This window comes from Phycodurus eques, chromosome 10 (genome assembly GCF_024500275.1).
Source record: "Phycodurus eques isolate BA_2022a chromosome 10, UOR_Pequ_1.1, whole genome shotgun sequence".
Classification (NCBI taxonomy): Eukaryota; Metazoa; Chordata; class Actinopteri; order Syngnathiformes; family Syngnathidae; genus Phycodurus; species Phycodurus eques.
Window position 1 is genome coordinate 7466971 of NC_084534.1, and position 12239 is coordinate 7479209.

Sequence of the window (12239 nt, forward strand, 5' to 3'; positions counted from 1 at the left end):
GAATTGTGATGAGCCGCAATTAATTTATGATTTAATAAGGGGGGTAATTACTTTTTCCACACAGGGCCAGGCAACTTGAATAGGTTTTATCCCTTAACAAATTAAATCACCATTTTAAAACAGCATTTTAAGTTCACTTTGGTTATATTTGTCTCATATTTACATTTGTTTGATGATCTCAAATCACATTGCCTTGAAGAAATATTAAAATAGCTCAATTGGGAAAAAGACAGACTTAAAATTAACAGCGCTTATTTGAGCCATCTTCATTTTGCAGACGACATCATTTTATTCTCCTACGATGCTGAAGAACTACAGTGTTGTATTCCTGAATTAGACTTAGAAAGCCGTCGCTCAGGTCTCAAAATGAACAAAAACAAAACGAAGGTCATGTTCAATCATTACTGTCCAAAAAAAGTTGTCAAAATGGACGACTATGTCAAAGACGCCGTCGACAACTACATTTATTTAGGCCAACTTGTAACAATGGATTGGAAATACAAGCACTGAATTTCAACGCCGCATAAAGCTTGCCTGGCAGACTTATGGAAAACTTTGTGTTATATTCAAGAACAATATTCTCATTTGCTTGAAAAGAAAAGTTTTCGATCAAAGTATTTTACCAGTCCTCACTTACGGTCGTGAAACTTGGACTACGAATGCCAAAGTTATACAAAGGCTCCGTGTAACCCAAAGGAACATGGAACACCAAATGTTGAAAATAAGCATTCGTGACAAGAAAAGATGCAGTTGGATAAGACAGCAGACGCGAGTTACCGACGTCATTCAAAAAATAAAAAAGCATTAAATGGAAATGTGCTGGGCATGTTGCCCGAAGAGCTGACAAAAGGTAGACCACAGAAACGATCAATTGGATACCACTGGACACAAAGCAGCCACGGCAAAGACCTGTTTTTTTTTAAGTGGCTGTGCAATATGTTGTTTCCCGATGATCATCGACTTGTGTTTTTTAAGTTCCACGCTTTTTGTCAATTGATCTTGCCTCCTTTGAAAACTGCTTAATCTTCAAAAAATGGTCCTTCTTCAATCTTAAAATGAACACGTGCCAAATGACAAACTGGCAGTTGCTTGAAATTAAACTTTTCACTATCGTCGTTATCTCAGTCCCAGTCTCTCAGTCTCTGCAGAGGAACGCAGACTAACACTAAAGGAATGCTATCTATTCAAACATCAGAGAAAGAAAATGTAGTTTGACAAAAACAGATTGGAGACAGCCATCAAAAATAGACCTGCCACACTAAAATGGCAGACTCAGCCCTCATTTCTATTACCTCTTGCCGATACCAGTTAAACTAGGAAACTTACAGTGCATGCAGTAGTTAACTGTCATAACTTCCTGATGATCCCATTTGATTAAAACGAATAATTCACTTTAGTATGAATTCTTCAATAAAAGCTTTAAACGGTTATATTGGCTATTTTGACAACAATTTAGCTGAACAATTCATCACAGACCAGCATGCAAATGATTAAAGAATTCTGTACATCGGTATGATATTTTTTCCTGCCCTTACAGCAGTGCACAAAACCTGCTCGGTGGGAGAATGGGGATCAATTTAAAACCATGTGGGAAATTGCCAATTACTCAATCCCAAAGCTTCCAATACATCCGACTAAATGTATGTTGTCAAATTAAATGTGTTAGTTTAAATCCACTCTCATATGTCCACAGTAAAATATTAACAGGAAACATCTCATGTGAAACACACTATAAATCAACAGCAACATTTTAGCGAAAGGACATTTTGTTTTGAGCATTTTAAGTTAATAATCTGATGACCTTATGTAACCAAAGCAGTTGCCACTGTAGACAGACTTTTCTGGGTCTCATGAGAAAAAGTGATAAGTTAATAAATTATTGAGAGCACAAAGTCTGACAGACAAAGAGCCGACGCCATGCATCCCAGTCACTTCTTCACCCCATCTGCAGTCAAAGAATGCCCCCAAAGATTGATTCATTGTTAACACAGCCTGACACCCTGTGTGAGGGAGAAAGAAAGTGCTAGATAAAAGGACAGAGAATGGGGGACATGGGGCTCCATTTACCAAGAATATGAGCAGAAGTAGTCTATAGGACAGATTCCCACAGTGATCATTTTGCCACTTTCACAAATACCACATATGTGGGCATGAGTAATGGCATTCCATCAGCTTCAAAATGAACAGCGCATCGACGCTCAGGAACTTTGTTCCGAGCGAGACACAATTTAAATGCCTGCAAAAATGACACGGCACCGCTATGAACAGACTTCTCGGCATTAATTTAGATTAGCGGGAGGATTTCTGAAGAGGTGCAAATTTACTTCCTACAGCCGAAAGGGAACTATGACAGCAGTCAATTAAAAGTTATTTGATTTCAGGAAGGCCTGTGCAAATTGAGCAAGAATATGAACAGGTGGCTGCTAGCGAAGAGAGTGAAATTGCTCTTAAACACCACTGAGTGCAATTAAAACAACATACGTTTTTACATGAAAAACCACAAAGAAATTCATTGGTATCATATGTCAATGCGCTTTCTTTCCGGAGCATTAAGCAAAGATGTGAAATTTGTGTCAATGTTGGTCCCGGGAGAGATGCGTGAACTTGAAGGAAGGCTGGCTGTACATTCAGATAGGGATGGAAACTATGCTTTAAATCCTCTGGTGCCATATTTAAAACTGAAGCAACATACGACTGCTATTAGATAAAGATTCTTTTGTTTTCAAACAATTGGTCAAATGCATGTGTGCTTCCGTTTAGGCAAGGCACATTTATCTCATACACAAGGTAACTCAACTTTTAGATGATATTCAAGGTGGAATTAGGCACATTACACATTAGTGAGTGTCATTGTACATCTTTACATAAATAAGCAAGTTAGTTTGCCACACTAAACACTGCACGTTCAGCACTTGCAGTCCACTTGAACTGGAGTGATCATCGTCCCCATGCACTGAGACACATGTGTCTGCAGCTGCCTCGATGCAAAATGTCCTTCTACATGCGATTTAGCAGCAGTTAAGACCAACATGATACGCCATTATTCCTACTATTACAATCACGCATATGCAATCTCAGTAAAGCCCAGCACATAATAAATAACAGATGCTTTTGGAATCCGGCTTAGGTGACCGAGCCAGTTCAAGTTTGCTTGTCAGCTCTGAAGACAAGTGATCCAGCGGTGGGTGATTTGGATGTGTCGCTGGATGCAAATTGCAACATTTGCCAACTTATTTTCCCTTCATCGGCTGCCATTTGGGGTTTGTATTTTGAGTGATGATCATCACAAAACTACGACAGTAGTACTACTCTACGCGTACGCGGGGGTGATGCGGTGCCGGTCGATCATAAACAAATCACAGGTTGATCGCTTCGCGACACATCACAACACAATTGATGCGCTGTAACAAGCTGCGTGAATCGACGATTTCTCCAGTTAGGGCTGATAGCAAATCAGCCCTAACAAATCAGCAAATCAGACTGGCTGGCTAAAAATACTGCACTCGAAGCCATCCCGTTGTTTTGTGCAAAAAAAAAAAAAAAAAATGTCACGCGGTGCCAGGGATCGACAATAACCGAACACAAGTACGTTCCACACGTAAACCGACGGTGCGTATTAGTTATCGTAATGCACCCGACGAACAAGACATCTTATGTACGCTAAAGTTTGCACAACCAATGCGTCCGCAGACACACGGAAGCGAATTCTCGTGTTATATTTCAAACGAGCGCATCCACTGGTTTTATTCAACGCACAAATCAGTTCGCAAATAAATGAGAATGGGAAGGTGGCTCGTTGTATCGCGACAGCTTAGGGACCACAGTCTGCTTTGGAAACGGGGCTCCACCAACTGCCTCTGTGACAAATGTTCGCAGTCAAACACGCGATAGCAAGAAGGTACGAAAGTCGCTCATAGACGGCATGACAAATTGTTTCAAAAGAAACTCACCGGCTTCGACGTTTTCATTGGGGAAAACAGTTTCTTTTACATCTCTACAAACTCTCCGCCATCTTCGGAAGGACCGTGTTTGTTTAAATGGGAAACGCTCCCAAACGGAGAGCCAGTTTGTGGGCAGAGCCACGTGCATTCTGGGTAATGTAGTCATTTAGCCTTTGGGAGCCGCATCAATTCAACGCGCTTTTATGCACAGGAACTACGCGTACACAATACCCACGATGGACATGATGTGCACCGGCAAATATTATTCGTAGGGATTTAAAAAATGTATTCATAGCGTGGCGGGAAGACAGCTTCATTCGCAAGATATCACGGGAAGAGACCTTGACAATGCGAACGTATTTTCTACTGTCATTTCCACTCTCGGTCTCTTTGCGACACACCAAATCAAGTGGATTTGCATGTAACTGACAAGCTCATTTGTACATAGAAACAATTTGACCCTTGTGCAACACCCGACCCTTGTGGAAACTGAAAATATGTCAGTTGGACACATCAGGAATACTTGGACCAGTGAGTGCAAGACGAGAGAAGCAGTCTCAGTACTGTACACTTCAGTGCGCAATAGCTTGGATTTGTATTATTTATTTATTGATTTATTTGTGTATTTGTCCTTTGCAACTGCAGAGTAAAGATAGACGCAACTGCAATTTTGTTGATTAATCAGTGAAGTTCAATGTCATAGTCACGTAGCAACATTTTACCTTACACACGCAATTACAAAACGCAATCAGACTCGGCGATATCCGCCATTGTGACAATGTATTCCAACATTTATTTATTATTATTATTATTTTTTTTGCAAGTAGCAACCATATGGACGTTTATTCATGATGTGTTGCCGGGCCCCTAAAGCACACATGCTGATTATTCCACACACAAGTGGTGCCTATTATCTGAAGGTTGTTTTTTTAATTATTATTATTAATAATTACACACCGTGAAATGCAACAATCAATAAATAAAATTGCGCCTTTTTAATGTGGGGGTTTATGCGTTTTTCTTAGGAGTGGTTTATATGAGAGAGAGAGAGAGTGAGTCAATTGCATTCCTCAGAGAGCCACCGAAGGGCCGTGAGGACCCTGTTTGTGCCCCATCCCCCAACAAAACATGCAAAACTGACCTTCCCCCTTAGTGAGTGTGAGACACTTAATTCCACCCCCCCCCCCCTCCTCATTCACTCTTGCTACTTTGAAAGGACAGGAGATAACAGTTTGAAAGGACAGGAGATAGCCCTATAATCATTATTGTATTCAGATTGGTTTACCTGCAAACAGCTACACAACATGCGCACACATGGTTCAATGTACAGTATCCTAGACACATACAATTTTCTCAAATGTGCAATCAACAAGCATATATTAAATGTATTTTTGAATTTAACAATCCATTTGGGAGTATTAGTTCTAGTGCCATCAATGTCTGACGTTAGAAAATGTGGTCTTTACTCAAGTTTTGCGTTTCATATATTTATTTCATGTGTAATAAATAACAAAACATAATACCAGCTGTAGGGTGTAATGGATATTGCCAGTATAAAGCTGTTATTGTATCATGTAAAGTAGGTTACATTTGTCCATGTTTTACATAATATTGTTCTTCAAGCTGCCCATCTGATTCATAGTTAACTTTCCAGGGCATGTGACTTGCTACACTGTGAAACAGAAGCAACAGTATGCGATTTTTTTTTCCCCTTTCAATTTCCTACATTTATGTCTAAAATGTGCCAACCAGTACTATCGCGCGGTCACAATATAAATAGAAACGCGATCGACAAGACGGCAACTGACTGACGACAGCGCCCTCTTGAGGCCTGCAGGAGTCCTTACGACGAAGTCACTCACACGAGCCAGATGTCGTCACAAGCTCAATCAAACGGTACGATGGCTAACACAAACACAAAACGGCAAAAAATAGGAATATATTTCGTAAGCGGACAACTGTGGTTACTATTACCAATCACGTCGAGGCGTTTGCGCTTTTATATAAAAAAAAAATCAACTCACGTGAGCTAAATGTGCACCTAATTTTGTGTGGGTTTCGAACGTGTGGCGCGGCCTAGGTAATTAATGATTTCTGCGTAAAATTACCGAGCTCAAATGAATTCGTGTTACATGTTGCTTGCACGCACACTAATTTGTAATAAGGGGGGTGAATAGAAGAAAAGTAGCTACATAAGACTACTAATACGGTACGCGCAATTGTTTGTCGACACACTTCCCACGGCCTCGGTTAATTAGTTCTAAAGAGATTGTAACTATATACACTATTTTTTTTTTTAACAGTACACGAAAAACAAACACACATCATAACGTGATAGCATTTTTTTAACGTCATAACGTTAATATTAATGAAAAGCACCGAGCTTTGATAAGTGCCACTTTCAGTACTACCAAAATGTGGAACCAATGTTGGAGTCAAAAATATTGTGCTGTACATTATCTGTGATCTGAAGTGTTTATAATTTTTCTTACCTGATATTTTGCATGGTCAGCTTCATGATGATGCCGGCCAACTCGGCTTGCAGATGCCACCATTACAATACGACCATCAAAAATAAGTGAACTGCAATATAATAAAATAACAAAAATGAAACTATTCACATATAGTACACTAACAACGCAGATGAGAGGCATTTGATTAAGGGAGAGGAAAAGGAGGCTTGGTGCAAGCGAAGCCACTTCATGCATTGCACTTTGAAATTGGCAAACAAAAAAAAGTTAAAAATAAGTTTGTATCGTTTGTATTTAAAAAAAAAAAAAAAAAGGCAGCACGGTGGTGTTTTGTGGTTAGCACGCCTGCCTCACAGACCAGAGGTGCATGGTTTGAATCCCAGCTTCAGCCTTCCTGAGTGGAGATTGCGTGTTCTGCTTCGTGGTTAATTGAGCGAGGCTAATTAAAGACTAAATTATCCAAAGTTGGCAATGGTTGTTTGTCAATATCTTCTTCTTTTCCTTTCGGCTTGTCCCGTTAGGGGTCGCCACAGCGCGTCATCCTTTTCCATGTAAGCCTATCTCCTGCATCCTCCTCTCGAACACCAACTGCCATCATGTCTTCCCTCACGACATCCATCAACTTTCTCTTTGGTCTTCCTCGAGCTCTCTTGCCTGGCAGCTCCATCCTCATCATCCTTCTTCCAATATACTCACTATTTCTCCTCTGGACGTGTCCAAACCATTGAAGTCTGCGCTCTCTAACTTTGTCTCCAAAACATCGAACCTTGGCTGTCCCTCTGATGAGCTCATTTCTAATTTTATCCAACCTGGTCACTCCAAGAGCGAACCTCAACATCTTCATTTCCGCCACCTCCAGCTCTGCTTCCTGTTGTCTCTTCAGTGCCACTGTCTCTAATCCGTACATCATGGCTGGCCTCACTACTGTTTTATAAACTTTGCCCTTCATCCTAGCAGAGACTCTTCTGTCACATAACACACCTGACACCTTCCTCCACCCGTTCCAACCTGCTTTGACCCGTTTCTTCACTTCCTGACCACACTCACCATTGCTCTGGACGGTTGACCCCAAGTATTTAAAGTCCTCCACCCTTGCTATCGCTTCTCCCTGTAGCCTCATTCTTCCCCCACCAGCCCTCTCATTCATGCACATATATTCTGTTTTACTTCGGCTAATCTTCATTCCTCTTCTTTCCAGTGCATGCCTCCATCTCTCTAACTGTTCCTCCAGCTGCTCCCTGCTTTCACTGCAGATCACAATGTCATCTGCAAACATCATGGTCCACGGGGATTCCAGTCTAACCTCATCTGTCAGCCTATCCATCACCACTGCAAAAAGGAAGGGGCTCAGGGCTGATCCCTGATGCAGTCCCACGTCCACCTTAAATTCTTCTGTCACACCTACAGCACACCTCACCGCTGTTCTGCTGCCCTCGTACATGTCCTGTATTATTCTAACATACTTCTCTGCCACTCCAGACTTCCGCATGCAGTACCACAGTTCTTCTCTGGGTACTCTGTCATAGGCTTTCTCTAGATCTACAAAGACACAATGTAGCTCCTTCTGACCTTCTCTGTACTTTTCCATCAACATCCTCAAGGCAAATAATGCATCTGTGGTACTCTTTCTAGGCATGAAACCATACTGTTGCTCGCAAATACTCACTTCTGTCCTGAGTCTATCCTCCACTACTCTTTCCCATAACTTCATTGTGTGGCTCATCAACTTTATTCCTCTATAGTTGCCACAGCTCTGCACATCACCTTTGTTCTTAAAAATGGGCACCAGTACACTTTTCCTCCATTCCTCAGGCATCTTCTCACGCACTAGAATTCTATTGAACAAGCTGGTCAAAAACTTCACAGCCACCTCTCCTAGATGCTTCCATACCTCCACAGGAATGTCATCAGGACCAACTGCCTTTCCATTTTTCATCCTCTTTAATGCCTTTCTAACTTCCCCCTTACTAATCATTGCCACTTCCTGGTCCACCACACTTACCTCTTCTACTCTCCCTTCTCTATCATTTTCCTCATTCATCAACTCCTCGAAGTATTCTTTCCATCTAGCAAGCACACTGCTGGCACCAGTCAACATATTTCCATCTCTATCCTTAATCACCCTAACCTGCTGCACATCCTTCCCATCTCTGTCCCTCTGTCTGGCCAGCCTGTATAGATCCTTTTCTCCTTCTTTAGTGTCCAACCTGCCATACATGTCATCATATGCCTCTTGTTTTGCCTTTGCCACCTCTACCTTTGCCCTGTGTCGCATCTCAATGTATTCCTTTCGCCTCTCCTCGGTCCTCTCAGTGTCCCACTTCTTCTTAGCTAACCTCTTTCCTTGTATGATTTCCTGTACTGTGAGGTTCCACCACCAAGTCTCCTTCTCTCCTTTCCTGCCAGAAGATACACCAAGTACTCTCCTGCCTGCTTCTCTGATCACCTTGGCTGCAGTGGTCCAGTCTTCTGGAAGCTCCTGCCGTCCACCGAGAGCCTGTATCACCTCTTCCCGAAAAGCTGCACAACACTCGTCCTGTCTCAGCTTCCACCACATGGTTCTCTTCTCTGCCTTTGTCTTCCTAATTTTCCTCCCCACCACCAGAGTCATCTTACACACCACCATCCTATGCTGTCTAGCCACACTCTCCCCTACCACTACCTTACAGTTGGTAACCTCTTTCAGATTACATCGTCTGCACAAGATGTAATCCACCTGTGTGCTTCTACCTCCGCTCTTATAGGTCACCCTATGTTCGTGCCTCTTCTGGAAAAAAGTGTTCACTACAGCCATTTGCATCCTTGTTGCAAAGTCTACCACCATCTGTCCCTCCAAGTTCCTTTCCTGGATGCCGTATTTACCCATCACTTCTTCATCACCCCTATTACCTTCACCAACATGTCCATTACAATCTGCACCAATTACGACTCTCTCTCTGACTGGGATGCTAAGAACTACATCATCTAGCTCCTTCCAGAATTTCTCTTTCACCTCTAGGTCACATCCTACCTGTGGGGCATAGCCACTAATCACATTACACATAACACCCTCAATTACAAATTTCAGCCTCATCACTCGATCTGATACTCTTTTCACCTCCAAGACATTCTTAGCCAACTCTTCTTTTAAAATAACCCCGACTCCATTTCTCTTCCCATCGACACCATGGTAAAATAATTTAAACCCTGCCCCTAAACTTCTAGCCTTACTGCCTTTCCACCTGGTCTCCTGGACACACAATATATCAACCTTTCTCCTCATCATCATGTCAACCAACTCCCGAGATTTTCCTGTCATAGTCCCAACATTCAAAGTCCCCACATTCAGTTCTAGGCTCTGTGTTTTCCTCTTCTCTTTCTGCCGAAGAACCCGCTTTCCACCTCCTCTTCTTCTTTGACTTCGACCCACAGTAGCTGAATTTCCAACGGCGCCCCGCAGGTTGACGGCGCCGGTGGCGGACGTTGTTAACCCGGGCCACGACCGATCCGGTATGGAATTCTTTGGATGAACGCTCATATTTGTTTGGCAAGGTTTTAAGCCGGATGCCCTTCCTGACGCAACCCTCTGCATTTATCCGGGCTTGGGACCGGCCTACAGTTTGCACTGACTTGTGCCACCCATAGGGCTGCATTTGTTTGTCAATATGTGTCCTCCAATAGGCTGTTGACCAGTCCAAGATCTACCCAGTCTCTCGCCTGAAAATGTGAGGTTCTGCTGTGCTGATATTGTATTCCCAAATTCTTCATTTTATCACGTTATATTAAACCATCCAGTCCTTTTATCGGTTTGTGATATTTCTATGTTTCTAATGTACTAATAACAGAAACACTGCTACAATATAACATGCTATGCCAGAGCAGAGTGATCCAAAATGTCCAACTGACTTGACAATTGTCTCACATCACATGCCAAGCTGCTGTTTCAAGCAATCCCCGTAGGTCACGCTAATTCTTAATTTAGATGTTATTTTTTTTTAAAGCAAAACATTTGTATTGGTATTATATTTAGAAAATCAGCCAACAGGAATCTTATGGGCCAAAAGAAACCGAGAAGTCAAATCTAGTGGTTTCTTAAAATCCTGGATCTGGTTGATGTGAGACTGAGCATGATCGAACAGGCGTATCATTCACACTTAAAAATCATTCATCCATGAAGTCCCAGCCAGATTGCCTTAATATGTGTATATGTTTGCCACAAGAGGTCATTGCTGCCTTTCTTTTCCTAGGAACGACAGAGGTTTATAGATGTGTAAGTGCTTACCTGCTGCCTAATGACATTAATTATGAGCATACATGTGTTTAGGATCAATCGAGCCAAGAAGGCAGATTAGTCACTGTACATTGGGAAAAGGTGGGATGTTTGATAGCACTTTTTCAGACTGATACTACTACTACTGATGGTAGGTTATTTGAAGACTCTAAATTGTCCGTAGTTGTGAATGTGTGTGCAAATGGTGGTTTGTTTATATGATTGGCTGGCGACCAGTTCAGGGTGTACCCCGCCTCCTGCCCGATGACAGCTGGGATAGGCTCCAGCACGCCCCCGACCCTAGTGAGGAGAAGCGGCTCAGAAAATGGATGGATGGACAATGACAGCACTACCGCACATGACGATTAGCCGATGTTTCAAACCGCCGCAGTGCAGTGCCAACTACTGGTGAGGAGGCCTAAGTTTTTTTGTGTGCCTTTACTTGCGACTAGTGTCTGCAGCCGTCACAAGTTCCCGATACTTTGAAGTATGGCCGGTATTGGCCCGATACCAATACCTGTTATCGGTACTCGCCCATCCCTAGAAATAAAAATGTCACAAATGTCACAAAAATTTTGTTTGAAAGTAAGCTTAACCCAAGCATCTTTTTTTTTTTGTTATATGCAGAAATAACATTTTGCATTCTCTATAAGCAGTTAACTGATTTCATAAATGCGAAACATTATAGTGGCAATGTGAGGGGTGGGTCTTTGTATTTATTCTGTGTTTTTAATTGTCTGTTTTTATCTCTGTGAAGCATTTCGGGTTACATTTGATTAAATTTGATTTGATTTAGTAAGTAATGAAAAAACAACAACATATATGCGGTGCTATCCTGACTTTAGATGTCAAAAGGGTTTTGTGGCTCCAGGTTTTTTTCCTGTAGAAGATAGTCCAAATGACTTGTTGAGTATTCAAGGTTGCCAACCCGTAATCTAGTGGAAGACTATTTAATCGTTACAATAGATAGTTGAAAAAAGATGGATTATTCTCAGTAAATGAAAAATTTTCCGACAAATTAAATGAAATTAGACAATTTGCCGCAGGACACTTGATCTCTCCTGGCACATTAATTTGCCCCAGCACCATGTTTGGGAATCACTGATCAAAGTTATCACTGTCATAAATTCAATGACCATCAGTGCTTAAACCACAATTTTGTAGGCCATATACAATAGTGAGATTTTGAAAATACAAAACAGATTGCTTGAACACATTGATATTAATTTTGGCCTAGACACATGCTCCTTTTCAGTGTTCTCTCAACAACAATCACACTAATCCATCCATGCATCTTTACTGGTTGTCCTCATTCGGGTCATGTGTGAAGTGGAGCCTTCAACCTTCAACCCTCCGGTCTTAAAAGCAAGCACTAAAATACACAGGCCCCAGTGAGAATTGAACTCACGACCACTGGTTTACAAGACCAGTGCTCTAACCACTGAGCTATGAGGCCAGTTCAAGTTTCTCGGTAAATATTCTGAACTCCCTAAAAACTTAACTGTATTTGCACGTAACCCGTTACTTTTTTTGTTGTTGTTTTTTTTTTGAATTATTAAAAGAAAATCAAATGTTTTC

The 12239-nt window shown here is 41.7% G+C and overlaps 1 protein-coding gene and 1 non-coding gene across 5 annotated transcripts in view; both read right to left on the reverse strand.

The window, feature by feature from the left end:
- ncoa3 (nuclear receptor coactivator 3) overlaps positions 1–4045 on the reverse strand; it is a 54351-nt gene extending 50306 nt beyond the window's left edge. For all 4 annotated transcript variants that reach the window (XM_061687957.1, XM_061687954.1, XM_061687956.1 and 1 more), the window contains exon 1: positions 3951–4045. The gene's annotated coding sequence lies outside the window, so the exon portion shown is untranslated. The remainder of the gene's footprint in view (positions 1–3950) is intronic.
- Positions 4046–12044: 7999 nt separating this feature from the next.
- Positions 12045–12117, reverse strand: trnat-ugu (transfer RNA threonine (anticodon UGU)). Its single transcript has one exon. It is a non-coding gene; the product is annotated as a tRNA-Thr (tRNA).
- Positions 12118–12239: the final 122 nt, after the last annotated feature.